The sequence below is a fragment of the Camelina sativa genome, chromosome 16 (assembly GCF_030686135.1).
Source record: "Camelina sativa cultivar CO46 ecotype springtype chromosome 16, ASM3068613v1".
NCBI lineage: Eukaryota > Viridiplantae > Streptophyta > Magnoliopsida > Brassicales > Brassicaceae > Camelina > Camelina sativa.
In genome coordinates this window covers 16120838-16135122 of record NC_141895.1, presented here as the reverse complement: position 1 = coordinate 16135122, position 14285 = coordinate 16120838, and the positions used below count along the sequence as shown (strand labels likewise).

At 34.0% G+C, this 14285-nt stretch overlaps 1 long non-coding RNA gene and 2 pseudogenes across 2 annotated transcripts; 2 read left to right on the top strand and 1 right to left on the bottom strand.

The window, feature by feature from the left end:
- Positions 1–3818: 3818 nt before the first annotated feature.
- LOC147925588 (uncharacterized) lies at positions 3819–5432 on the bottom strand. The gene is made up of 2 exons (XR_015584965.1): positions 5024–5432; positions 3819–4398 (listed from the first exon to the last, which is right to left on the bottom strand). It is a non-coding gene; the product is annotated as an uncharacterized LOC147925588 (long non-coding RNA).
- A 37-nt stretch (positions 5433–5469) lies between these two features.
- On the top strand, positions 5470–7012 carry LOC104753635 (LEAF RUST 10 DISEASE-RESISTANCE LOCUS RECEPTOR-LIKE PROTEIN KINASE-like 2.8; annotated as a pseudogene). The gene is made up of 4 exons (XR_015584964.1): positions 5470–6192; positions 6274–6505; positions 6598–6624; positions 6723–7012. The product of XR_015584964.1 is annotated as an LEAF RUST 10 DISEASE-RESISTANCE LOCUS RECEPTOR-LIKE PROTEIN KINASE-like 2.8 (transcript).
- Positions 7013–12423: 5411 nt separating this feature from the next.
- Positions 12424–14163, top strand: LOC104753634 (uncharacterized; annotated as a pseudogene).
- The last annotated feature ends 122 nt before the right edge of the window (positions 14164–14285 follow it).

The window sequence follows — 14285 nt, the reverse complement described above, 5'->3', positions numbered from 1 at the left end:
ACTCCAAACCAAATAAATTTTTATATTCTTTTTCAATCTAATTCTCTCTCTCCACCCCCCTCCATTCGATTTCAATTTTATAACCTAAGCGTCTGGTAAAATTCTGGATTTCCTTGCATGAGTTTGATTATTGATTTCTAGTACGTACTCATGTTGCTTAGATTCTTCATTCAACTTTAGTTTATGCTTTGGGTGCTAATTGTTGGATGGATCAACAATAAGAATAAATGTGTGATGGTTTGCTCCAATTCGAATGACTCGTTTTCTTTACTCTGTTTTTGTTTTTTGCTCTGTTGCCAAACTTGGATCACTCTCCTTGTGCCGTGTGAATTTGAAAACTAAGACTTTAAAATAGTTGACTTGGTAATGTCATTGATGGCTCAGTTTTGTCATGTGTATCGTTAGTTTTCATGACTCTTGATATTTACATAATTTAAAATTGTCCAAATTGCTTTTATGTAGACTTGGAAAACGAGTGTCCAAAATGCTTAATTAAATTTCACTATTTTACGATTTATTTTCCATTTTAAAAAAGAAATTTTATATTCTACAGATTTTTTTTTTCTTTTTTTTCGGAATATATAGGATATCAATAGAATATCTATTATCAATTTTGTAGACATTAGTATTCTAATACCATAATACCAGTAGAACATAGATAAACTTCAAAATTTCATAAAACATGTAGAGTGCACAGAATATATTATCTAAATATTGTAAAACATGCACAATGTATAGAATACATATTTTAAATTCAGAATGTGTATTCTTAAACTTGTAGGTCATATTTGTCCATCCAAAAAAACAATAAAAATAATATAGTTTCGATGTTATAAGGATCCTCGTTACTTTTTCATCATTTTCCTAAGAATTTATCTTAATTTTTATTTTTAAAATTGGCTAAATCAGTTACAAAGGTAATTTAGGAATGATTGATATTTTGTCATAGAAATATAAAATACATAGATAGACAACACTTTACTTATTTATCATTTATTTCCAATTTTTCCTTAAAAAGAAAAAAGAAAAAAAAATCTGATTTGCAAATAAAAGGGCTGTGAATACTTTTAAATGCTCCTACAACCTTGAAAGTCATGCCCCCACTCAACCCATATATCTAATTTCGTAGAGATTTTTAAAATAAACATTACCAAAATATCGGTATTTATCATATACATAATCATGTTTTCAGAAAATTAGAATATATATTCTGCGAAAGTTATGTTTTATAATTTTATTGATATCACAAGAAAGTACAAATAGTTAGTTTTATTTAAAAATGTATTCACTGCATTTTTCTGTAAATAAAATGAAAAGGATATATACCATTAGAAATTGATCCAAAACCCACAAAATGAATGAATATAGTAATTAACAGTCAAAAAGTTTTATATTTGAGGAAATCAAGTTTTAATTAGGTTATGCATGCTCGAAGAAACAATACAAAACACAAAAAGGGTAAACAATATTAAATTAGAGGATAATGAAAATCTTGTCTATGTGTGAGATGTTATAAGTAGTCACATGTATTGGTTTAACGCACTTAGTAGAAGACCTTCTATCTTCTTTTGAATCGAAGATTATTTATTCGTTGAAGATTTTACGAAAAAAACTAGAAAATGAGTCAATTGCAAAACTGTATGGAAAATAACTTTTAAAAAAACAGTTTTTTGTTATAACTTTCTTTAGTAATATATCTTTTCTGTAATTCAAAATTTTTATCTCATATTTTCTAATTTTTAATTTATACGATATGATACTTGGATTTGATGTTAATTTTTTATTAGTGGTCGATAATTTTAATTAAAGGGTTTTAGTTATCCCATTTTTTTAAGGGTATAATAAATTTTAATTATAAAAATATTTGACCAAACCTATCTAAAGAAGAGATATAGATGGATAATGAGAAAAATACAAAATTATGTCTGATTTTTCCTTTTTCGATTTTTCGGACTTAAATGCAACATGTGCAATTATGATAAATAAGTTCATGACCACTTCCATGACGTGCAACTTTCTCCATCACACTTAGATTTCTCTTTGTGCTCCATCACACTTAGATTTCTCTTTGTTCTCCTTCACCATACCAACGATGAATAATGCTATCCTTAACTTTTGAGACCATGACAGACTACTCTACGTACATACTGTAATGTTCCGATCTTCATCTTCTTTTTTATGAACCCTACATTCTCTCTTGATATGTTGGCCTATTTTTATTTGACAGCCTGTTTCCCTACGTCCGAAAAATTTTGAAGACTTATTTATCATCCTCACATCTATCCAATTTTTTGCCATGTTTTGTCCATGCTTACATGGTTTCTATAATTAATTCTTGGAAGATCATCCATTCTAAAATAACTCCAGTTCAAGCACGTTTAATTATAATTTTTTTTAGAATAGTTAATAAAAAAGATAAATGCATTTTGATGACATAAATCACCAAATTCTTTTAAATTCCTCTAGTGCTGGTCTGGCATTTTTTAACTCCCAACACCAAAAAAAAAAATTATGCCCTATAATTTTTTTTTTGTAAACTCATAAATAATAATAATAATAATATAAATAACCTTACTAAAACTGAGAGCAATGTTTTATTTCATAGCCAATTTGTAAAAAGAGAACAAAAAAAAAAGCAAAAACAAAATCCATTCTTTAAATATTGTTCTTTTCACACTTTTGCTTGCAAAATCACTATTACTAATCCAACACCAATCTATGTATCTAAACACTAAAGCTACGTGAAACTTCAAAATCCAGAATTCAATTCAAGGTACCTACCTTGATTTTTTAGAAAGTTGGAAACCCTTCGATTTTGTTGCTTCAAAGAAGTCTTGGACAAGTTGTTTAGGGTATTTATTTAAAAAGCTAAAAATTTTACCAAACAAAAACTTACTTAACAAGATATTTAAGTAACATTTTATTAATAGGCTTAATGCCCATAAAAGATGATAAAAAGAAAACCCAGCAGGAAAAGAATTATAAAAGGCTTAAATAAGAAGGTTTTAAAAAAAAAAATTAAAATATGCTCCTATATTTTCATACCCTAATCCATAGCTTCACTTGATTGTGTCATGGGCCGGGCCTCAGTTCCTCTGCATATACTATCATTTTTCTTGAAAATGGAATGTTACTTACACCTACGACACTTTGGAACTTTTGATTGGCATTGCACTTTTAATCTGCTAAGAAAGTGCATTTTCTAGGAATCAACTTCTAGATATTTGGGTAGAAATCTTTAAAATATTGACCACCAATTGATTTTTTCTATTGTTACTTAGACTAACAAATTTGAAAGTTTTAAGTTAACCCGAAAAACGTAAGCGTATAAACTATGTTAACATAAAATGCATTAGAAAGTGATGCCAAAGTTAATTTACGCCGTTTCACAAAAAAAAAAAAAAAATGTTAATTGAAGCGATGTAACATTTTTGGCCTGTTTTTTTTTTTTTTTTTTGTCGTCTATGGCTTGTTTCTGCCTGGCAAGATAAGCAAATGACATGGGTCAATTATGAATGCTGGAAAAGCTCTTAAAGTAAGAAGACCTAATTTTTTTTAGAAAAAAAAAAATTATTAAGGGATTTTAGATTTTTTTGGATTTTGCCAAGGCTCCATTATAGATTTTTTTTCTTTAAGGACTGGACTTTGCTGAACATAGGGATATAGATGTTTTTAATAATTTATAGAAGTTTTACTATATAGCATTCCCGCCATTCTCTTAAGTAAACAGTAATAATAAATTTGATATGTGACACCTCAAGGCCCAAGTCTATTCTTAGAGCATGGTCATTTTACAACCTCAAATGAGTGTCACAAACTTTTAATAATACTAAAAATAATATTAATCTAAGTTTAGATCACACTCTTGTTTTTATTTTTTGTATCCCATTAGTCATCCTTGGGTGTCAAATTTTTTTAAGAATTCAGAGAACTTGTTTTACAAGCAACAATCAAACAAACCAAAACCATTTTCCATCTAACTCTCAAGCATCCTCTCATGGGAGAAAGATCGCTTTCGTGACTGCAAACTAAAGCTAGGGGAGAAAGTCAACTGCTTCTTCTTTGCAGATGGAGCTGTGTTACCTCTTGAACTAGGATCTTCATCACGTGCATTAATTTTGGGTATGCTGGGGAAAAATCCACCGTTAGCACGGCCTGAGGGCCATTGCTGTTTTGCTACTGGTGTGGGCATCTCCTGTGTTGAGGAAGCCAAATGTTTCTTCATGTGCACAGACTTTGGGTTTGCTGGTGAAAAATCCAATGACGAAGGGGAAGCCTCTTTTAACAGAGCTGAAGCAGTTTCACCAAGACCTGAGCAAGTTCAGCTTGCCATCTACCCTGATCTGTGCCACTTGACTGACCACCTGAATCCCGAAATAGTTCTATAACTCTTCCAACCTAAAACCAAGCTTGGAAAGTCAGTATCTATCACCAAGGATGCCTGCTCAACTTCATCAGATGTATCTCACATATGAAAGAGGATAAAGATAACCGGGAAAGAAAATTGCTATTCTACCTCAAGTTTAGTCAGTATTTGTGCAATTGTACAATCCAATTCCACACTCAGAAAACACTTTAACCAAGTTTGTGTTTTACAAAAATACAATCCAGTCCAATATTCTAAGATACAATCCAATCGAGAAACCAATCCATTTGCTCTGTTTTCTAAGATATAATCACAAAGATACAATCCAATCGAGAAACCAATCCATTTGCTCTGTTTTCTAAGATATAATCACAAAGATACAATCCAATCCAATTGCTCTGTTTTAAACACTTTAACAATCATAAGAAACCAATTTGTCTTGTATTACATCTCCAAATTGTAACCAAGTTTAAACGAAACAAGAATATTTATAAAATATCAAACAACCCAATCGACAATCCCAAACACAAACGAACAAGGAAGAAACACAAGAGATAGATAAAGAACAGAACCCTAAATTGAAACATATTCGGCAAAAGAACAAAAATAAAAATAAAAAGGGAATCAATGAGATCAAGAATAAGCAATTGCGATTACCTTTTCTAATTTGGCAGCTGTGAGGGTTCTCTTGTATTCCACAGCCTTCTCCATAGGTCGAAGAGTTGGACCGAATCGAAGAAGAAGACGACGAGGCGAGATCATGTGGGCGAGTTTCTGGAATCCGATCAGAACTTCGATCGTTTCGATTTCGTATTTCATTGTTTCGATTTTGTCGAGAGAGTAAGAAGAAAAGGAAGAAGAGATAAAAAAAACAAACAATACTTAACCAACAAATGACACCTATCGGGTCTCTGAGGATCTAAAAGAATCGGTGCAGAGATCTCTGTCTCTCAAATATTAGGAATAAAACTTTTTTTTTATTATATTACTAAATAAATAAAAGACATCCCACAGGATGTGCAATGGGATTGCTCTTATGTCCCCCACTTGACATGGTCCTGAGGGTGCTTAATTATCTCTATCTACCTTATTAATATATTTTCTCTACTTCTCTCAACACAAACCACCAAACTACGAAGACACATTGTTCTTGAACCAAAGAATCAAACAAATGATGTTCGGGTTCTTCATCTTCTCCTCATTTCACCCTCTTTCTTGTGCTTCAAGTAAACAAGGACGTGGCTGGTGTGAGACTCCGTTTCAATGTGGTAACATTACCGCTGGGTTCCCCTTCTCGGGAGGGATCGTCATAAAGATTGCGATCACCCATTGCTGGAGCTTCACTGCAACAAAAACAACATCACCACTCTATTCATCTAAAACCAAAAATACTCTTACGCTTGCCAAACAAGACCTTCTAGGTTAATTTTGCTCCTCTGTATTCACCAACACAACCTTGCCTCCCGACACTTTCGAGCTTTCACCAACCTACAAGACCGTCAGTCCGTCACCGTATTCTACCAATGCTCCTCTTTAATTCCTAACATTTCGAGCTATAAATGTCCTGAGATAGGTCCGATCTCAGTGTCTGAAAACCCTGGAAAAAAACCTGAGAACTGCCGTCCAGTTTCACCATGATCATTCTTACGATGGTTACAAAAGAGAAAGAGTTGAATGTGACCAATTTGGAAAGTGTTTACGAAAAGGGTTTGAGGTGAAGGTAGTGATCAACGAGAATGCGTGTCAAGAATGTCTATCCTCTCATGGTAAATGTCATGGCTTCAATGAAAACTTAACACCAGGAGTTAAATGTCATCCACCAAAAGGTATGTTTCAATTTGGATTTTAGTTGGTGTCTATATATTTACAAAATTTCTCTATATATTTGGATTATTCAATGTTCATAGACGCTGAGGGTACTTGTGGATATAATCAGACCTCACGTGCGTTCCTCTGCTATTGTAAAGACCCCTATAGCCTAACATGCAGTTCTAAGAGTTATAAGGTTTCTTTAATTGGATCATTTTACCAAACAAAAAAACAATCTCTAATTAGTTTCATTTTGTTTCAAAGTTCTGTATTAACTTTATTTTTGGTGCCATTTGATTGATGCAGAATCATTTGTTCAATGGATAATAGGTACATAAACCTTTCTTCTCTGAGTCAATTGTTCGTTAATGATTTACTTTGGTTATATGCTTACAAATATTACTTCTTTAATCTTTCTACAGGGGATGTGTTGATCTTGATTCTCATAGGTTAGTTTCCTCCCCAGTGATAATTCAAATTGTTTTATTACAAAGTCACTAATCAAACATTTTTCTCTGTTTTTCTACATCGGTGTTTACTATATCAGGTGTTATTTTTTCCTTGGTGTTTCTTTGCCTATGTTGCCGAGCCAAGATCAAAAAGAAAAAAGCATCAGATGCTACTGAAGTCCCTCTTAGACATGTTGCAAATTCCCACTGAACCTAGTAAAGAATCATCAACACTTTCAGAGGATATTAAGCACGGACTTGATCCAAGAACCGCCGTGGAACCTATATAAGCACGATAGTAGCAACTGAATTGTGTTCTTGTACTTATATATATTCTCTATTTGTTATGCATATAACATGTACAACATCACTTTATAGAATCTCTTCCCTAGAGTATGAGTGTATGACCTTCACGGTATTATATTTTTATCATCAAACTCTGAGATGCTTGAACTTTCCTCTGAAATCCAAGAAGATTCAAGAAGAGGTTGAAGCGACCCGACCCTTTTTTTTTATATAACAATAATAATTTAGTGATCCTATACCCACTAACCACCTAACCACATTCTAATCAAACAACGGAAATAACCAAATATTAATCTAATAAATTAATAAACCATTAACCAATCACTACAAGAAAATATGGAATTGGCGACTACAAGTTGCAACTTAAAACACAGTCACTAAATTTCGTGACTGAATTGCGATTGTTTTACTATTCAATGGCTACTAAAATAAAACTGTCGTCTAATAGCCGCTAATTCGAGACTGATTCATAATGTCGCAGTGTAGTCACCAATTTGCGACTAATTTGGCGACCACTTTGACAGTCGCCAAATAATGTGACTAAATAGCTACTCTTTAGCGACTGGTTTATTTAATTTGGGCCTGAAACCAAATTTAGGCCTTAACAATTTGGCGAAAACCCAAATCTCATTCTTCTTCTTCCCTGAGAAAACCCTAATCCCTCGTTCTTTCTCAATTTTTTTTTCTTCTTCTTTCGTTTATTCCTAAAAAAACCGTAGACCTCAATTACTCTCAATCGACAAACCATAGTCCCTCCTTGTATCTTTCTCGATTTTGATGGCTGGAGTAATGAAAATAGGAGGAAGAAGAAGAAACCCCTCAAATCGAACCACTGGAACCTCACAAACAACGAATCGAAGACCCGCTAATCTTCCCAGCCAATATGCCTTCACGCCAGCGAACCCTAATAACCCAGACACTGATTCTCAGGAAATTCCCGTCCTAATACTCCAGCCTACAGCGATACCTACTTACAGGGACTATCCAACTCCGACAAATCTTTGTCAGAACTCGAGGAGCTTTCCTGGAGCATCTCCTTCCAGCGTAGCTCCAACCATGCGTCCTTTTCCTCAACCTCTCGCCTCAGCGACGAATACACAAGAATTATCGAGTCAACCTCGAGAGTCTTCTCAACCTTCAGTCTCGAATCATCCTCGACAGTCTCCTCAAGTCTCGAATCATCCTCGACAGTCTCCTCAACCTCCAGTCTCAAATCATCCTCGACCATCTCCTCAACCTCGAGCATCCTCTGCATCGCATCACAGTTCTTAAGCGTAAAACTCACATAAGGAAGAAGAAGACGAAGCTGATTCTGAGGATGACGGTTTAAGGCAATCAAATCCCCCAGCTGATGTACTCGCTTCTTTACATGACATGCTTGTCCAGCCAGGCCAAGAGTTATATACCACCATCCTCTCTCCCAGATTTGAGACTGGAACCACTTGGTAAGAATTGATTTGGTATTGGATTGATTAGAATTTTTAATATTGGATTAGAATTGATTTGGTCTTTTGTATTGATTTGTTTTTAGTATTGATTTGTTTGTGTTTCATATTGATTGGTCTTTCGATTTGTTCGTGTTTGAAGGTTTGGTAAGGACAAGTCAAAACTTACCCGAAAGATTGCAAAAGTGTTTACAAACAAGTTTGATGGGCCATATTATATGTAGTTGGGGTTGTGTTTCTAATGAAAGAAGAGAAATATACTTCTTAGAATTTGCGGTACACTTCTACTCCTTTCAATTTGACTTCTGTATTTTTAATTTTTTTTTGGTTTTTTGATCACAAACACTAGTCTCCCTTCTTCTTTTGTAGAAAACAAACACTTGGGATCCCTCACTAACCGTTGTGGTTCAAGAAAAGTTCTATACCATTTGTCAAAGCCGTATAAAAGACATGGTTTCCAAGGCAGCAGGTCATCGAGATCAAGTGAAACCGACTTGGATTGAGGGTATTCTTTGGAAAGAAATGTGTGAATATTAGGACACAGAAGCAAAGAGTGCAACCACTTCAGGAGCACGAATGTCTGACCGTAATGGTCTTGGTCCTCACAAGATATGTATCAGGGCCAAATTCTTACTTACAAATCGAACAAGAGATGGTGAGTTACATCATAATCTTTTCACTGTCTAACATTTCTGGAAGCGGAATTGGGAAGACCGCCAACTATTCCGGAAGTTTTCATCAGGACTCATACCAAAAAAGATGGTACTTTTGTCGATAAGAAAGCGCAAGCAGTTCATGAGGCATATAAGAAAAAAAGGGAAGCTAAGTTGGCTGCTCTGGATAATGACGAGTCTTCTAATAGTACTTCATGTCGATCAGAGCTATCTCAAGAGGAGGATGATGAGCTATTTCTTCAGGTAATTTGCTTCTTTCTAATAAGCTATTAAGTTTTTCATTGTTAAGTAAATATGTTAACTTTTTCTCTCTGTTTTGTGTATGTAGTCTACTTTCATAAGCGATAGAGGAACATACTTTGGAGTTGGAAGTCTAGGGAGTTACATCAACGGGAAGCGGAAGTTCCCAGGAAGCTCTTCTTCTTTCACAAGCCTGCAACAACAGCTTGAAGAAGGCAACTGCAAGATAGAGCAACAACAGCTCTACAAGCAGAGCGTGAAGTAGAGGCTTCACGGGTTGCAGCTGAGGCTTTGCGGGTTGCAGTTGAGAAACAAGCAGAGATCAAACACTTGGTGATGATGAAGAAGTATTTTAGCGCAAATAACCGAAACTTTCTCGCCTTCTTCAAGTCTCAAACCAATGACCCCGACCCTGCTGATGATCAAATTTAGGTTCCTTCACTATCCCTCCTTCCCTCATGAACTTAAAAACTTTTGTAATGGTTGTACTTGTACTCTTGAACTTGGTGTGAGTTGTTTGGTATGTTTTCTAGAACTTATGTATGTTGAAACTTATGTCTTTGTTTAATTTCATGTTTGTTATGTTTTAGTTATAGTTTTGATAATCAGTTTTAATTTGTTATTACAAAATCAAATAATTCAATTTAACTGGATTTTTTTAAAAAGCATGATAAATCGATAATTAAACAGTCGTAAAACAGTCACCGAGACAGACACAAATCAGTAACCAATACAGTCACAAATGAGTAACCAAACCAGTCGCTCAGGCGTTGCAATTCAGTCGCAACTTTTCTCGATTGTTTGGCGAGGGAAAAGCGACCAATATTATCAGTTGTCAATTAGTAGCTTCTTAACGACTCTTTCGCAACTGATTATTTTAACGACGCTCTGTTTAGCGACTACGTAAGTCAATCGCAAATCAGTCGTTACTAAGTAGTTTACGACTGTGTAGTGACAGTTTTTGTAGTCGGTAATTCCATGTTTACTTGTAGTGAATTAACCAATAGTTAAACCATAACATCTAAACCAATAAATAAATGAAACAACAACCAAAGAACCATCAATCCTAGACAACATTCTAAAGACTCAACTCTAGCCATCTAATAAAAGCCAGACAACAATCAACTGAGCCACTAGAACATCCTCCTCTTCATTGCCTTGATTCCACTGATATATCATGATTTTTAGGTGTTTTTTGCCATGATATAAGTTTTTTTATTTATAGAGTCTTTTGGTGTTTTTAGAGTCTTTTTGAGTCTTTAGGATTTAGCATGGATGGGAGCATAATGGAGATAAATAAGAGGATTTTGAGCATATTCAAGCATTGAGGCTGAGTTGTGAAGTTGGGAGACGAGTTCAGAAGGATGCATCGACCGAGGCAACCAAAGCATCGATCGATGCAGTGCTTACAAGAACAATCGGAAGTTTTCCCAAAAGTTTTGAAGATTTACAAAGCTGCCCCAAAGTTTTCCATATTTGCATCATTAGTCCCTGGACGTGTTTTAGGAATATAAATAAGATTTTTAGGTCAGAGCTTTTGGAGAGAAGAATCAAGACTCCTTCAAAGAAGATTCAGAACTCCCTTACTTCTTCTTTTAATTTCTTAATGATATCTATTTTATTCATGATTTTTATTTCATTGATCATGTCTGAGTAGATCTCTTGTTAGGTTTAGGGTTTTCAAAGGAATTCATGAATTATTAGGTTATCAGATTGTTAGGGTAATATCTATAGAGTTCTTCATCTAGATTGGTTTATTGTGTATTCTAGAGTAGGGAGAGCAACCTATCTGATCTTAGGTTAATTGATAGATATGAGAGTGTTATTAATTTCCTGAAATAATCTTAGATGAGCAATAGGTATTCACAAAGAGATTTGGTTTAAGGATTTTGTGAACTTATCAAACCTGAATTTAATGCTAGTTTAATCATTAAGATTTGCAAAGAGATTTGGAATTCTAGTTTTTAGACTTAGATAATTTTCGCAGCGAGAACTGGTTAATTTTACCATTGTGATTTTAGTTCTAGAATTGTTCTTAATTAATCCTAACAATTATTTCATATGATTTTTCTGAATTTTCTGAACCTATCTTCTCTCTTATTGAATTAACTCTTGTTTTTATTGCTTTTGGACGAGCAATATACCTATTCACAAAGAGATTTGGTTTAAGGATTTTGTGAACTTATCAAACCTGAATTTAATGCTAGTTTAATCATTAAGATTTGCAAAGAGATTTGGAATTCTAGTTTTTAGATTTAGATAATTTTCGCAGCGAGAGCTGGTTAATTTTACCATTGTGATTTTAGTTCTAGAATTGTTCTTAATTAATCCTAACAATTATTTAATATAATTTTTCTGAATTTCCTGAACCTATCTTCTCTCTTACTGAATTAACTCTTGTTTTTATTGAATTAACTCTTGCTTTTATTTCTGAATTTCCTGAACCTATCTTCCCTCCTGGTGTCGATCGACACTCCTCTTTGGTGTCACCAAACTGTGAAATATAATCCTAACCAAAGAGATGAGGTAAGACACAAATATTAAGTTAAGGTTCCTTATCAACCTCGTGGTCACTAGGCCCGGCCCTGGACACATTCCTATGATACATAGGTATTGGACCTCAATTTTCTAAAGTCCATTCTGTAAGGATTTTTTGTTTCTTTTCTTACTTATATGGCCTCAATTTAAGAGTTAGTTTCTTTTAAAAGGCCTCATTTTTTAAATTTGTTTTCAGTTGAGGCCTCATTTTAAAAATTTCTTTGAGTTGAAACTCCATTTAAAAAATTGCATTGGACTTACTGAGAAAAACAATTTAAAAGAAAATATTATCAGGCCTCATTTTAAAAGTACAATTATTTTTTGTATTGGGCCTCCAATGTTGCTGGACCGGCACTGGTGGTCACAAATCAACTTGGTTTGATCATTATGGTGATTGGCTGAAATATAGTGTGCAGAAAGACAAGGCTTTTTGTTTGGTTTGCTATTTCTTTAGATATTACACAGAAAATAAAGGTGGAAGTGATGAGTTTGTAACAAAGGGATTTGATACATGGAAAAATCCAAAGAGATTGAGTGGTCATGTGGGAGAAGTGAATAGTTTTCACAATAATGCATTGAAAATGGCTGATAATTTGATGAGACAAGGTCAATCAATTGTTCATGCTTTTTATAAGCAAGATGATGCAGTAAACAATGAATACAAAAATAGACTGAATGCTTTAATTGATGCTTGTAGATATTTATTACAGCAAGGATTACCTTCTAGAGGTCATGATGAGTTAGTAGAATCAGCTAATAGAGAAAATTTCATCGAGCTTGTGAAATATACTGCAGATCAAAATGAGCATGTAAGTAAGGTTTTGTTGGAGAATGCTCCAAAAAATAATCAGATGGTGTCTCACAAAATTCAGACTGATCTAGTGCATTGCTTTGCAGAGGAAGTTCTTGAATCTATATTCAAGAAGTTAATCATGATGTATTTTGCTTGTTGGTGGATGAGTCTGCAGATGTTTCTACTAAGGAGCAAGTGGCAGTGGTTTTTCGCTTCGTTGATAAAGATGGGATAGTAAAAGAAAGATTTATTGGTCTTATTCATATTCAAGATACATCTTCTGCAACTCTGAAATGTGATGTTGATTCATTGTTTGCAAAGCGGGGGTTGAGTATGAAAAAAAATAAGAGGACAAGGTTACGATGGAACAAGGAACATGAAAGGTGAATTTAATGTGTTGAGATCTTTGATTTTAAGAGAAAATAGTACTGCATATTATTTACACTGTTTTGCTCACCAGCTTCAATTGGTCGTCGTGGAAGTTGCTAAAAATCATTTTGAAGTTGGTGATTTTTTTTATATGATCTCAGTCTTGTTAAATGTGGTTGGAGCCTCTTGTAAGAGGAAATATATGGTTTGAGAAGACCAACGAAGGATCATCGAAGAAGGAATTAGTCAATGTGAAATTAAGACAGGAAAGGGACTGAACAAGGAGCTTTCATTAGAGAGACCTGGTAATACTCGATGGGGTTTTCACTTCAATACCTTAGTACGATTAGTTGATTTATTCTCTTCTATTGTGAAAGTATTGGAGTATATCCAAAGCGAAGGGAGTGATGGTATCAAAAGACGTCAAGCTAATGGTCTCATCAAATATTTGCACAACTTTGATTTTGTGTTCTACTTACAGTTGTTGTTACTTCTTCTTGGGATCACAAATACTTTATCAGTGGCTCTTCAAAGGAAAGATCAAGACATTTTGAATGATATGTCTCTAGTGAAATCAACCAAGCAACAATTGTACAATCTCAGGGATAATAGATGGGATTCTGTGGTTGAAAAAGTTAATTTTTTTTGTGAGAGTCATAAAACTGAGTTGATCATCATGGAAGAAGAATTTGTTGATTTAAAGAAGCCAGGACGAAGAACCAACATAACAAACTTGCATCATTGTCACGTGGAATGTTTTTACACTGTATTGGATATGCAAATTCAAGAGTTTAATGATCGTTTTGATAAGATAAACACTGAATTGCTTGGTTGCACTGTGTCTTTGATCCCTTTTGGTTCATTCCACGAGTTTGACCAGTCAAAACTTGTGAGATTATCTGAGTTTTATCTAGAAGATTTTTGTTCTATGGAGTTGATATCTCTTAAGCATCAACTTGGTATTTACATCGACAATATCCGTGAAGATAAAAGGTTTGCTGATTTGGAGAGTCTTGGAGATCTTGCACGTGTGATGATGGAGACAAAAAAACATCTTTTGCATCCTCTTGTTTATCGATTTCTGAAGTTGGTTTTAACTTTACCTGTTGTCACTCCTATAGTCGAGAGATGCTTTTCTGCGATGAAAATTGTGAAGACTACCTTACGAAACTGAATGAGTGATCAATTTTTAAATGATTGTATGGTTTGTTTTATCGAAAAAGAGCATTTAAATAAAGTAACAAATGAGGTTAGTGATAAGATCGTACAATAGTTTTGTAGGACTTCTTAATATGT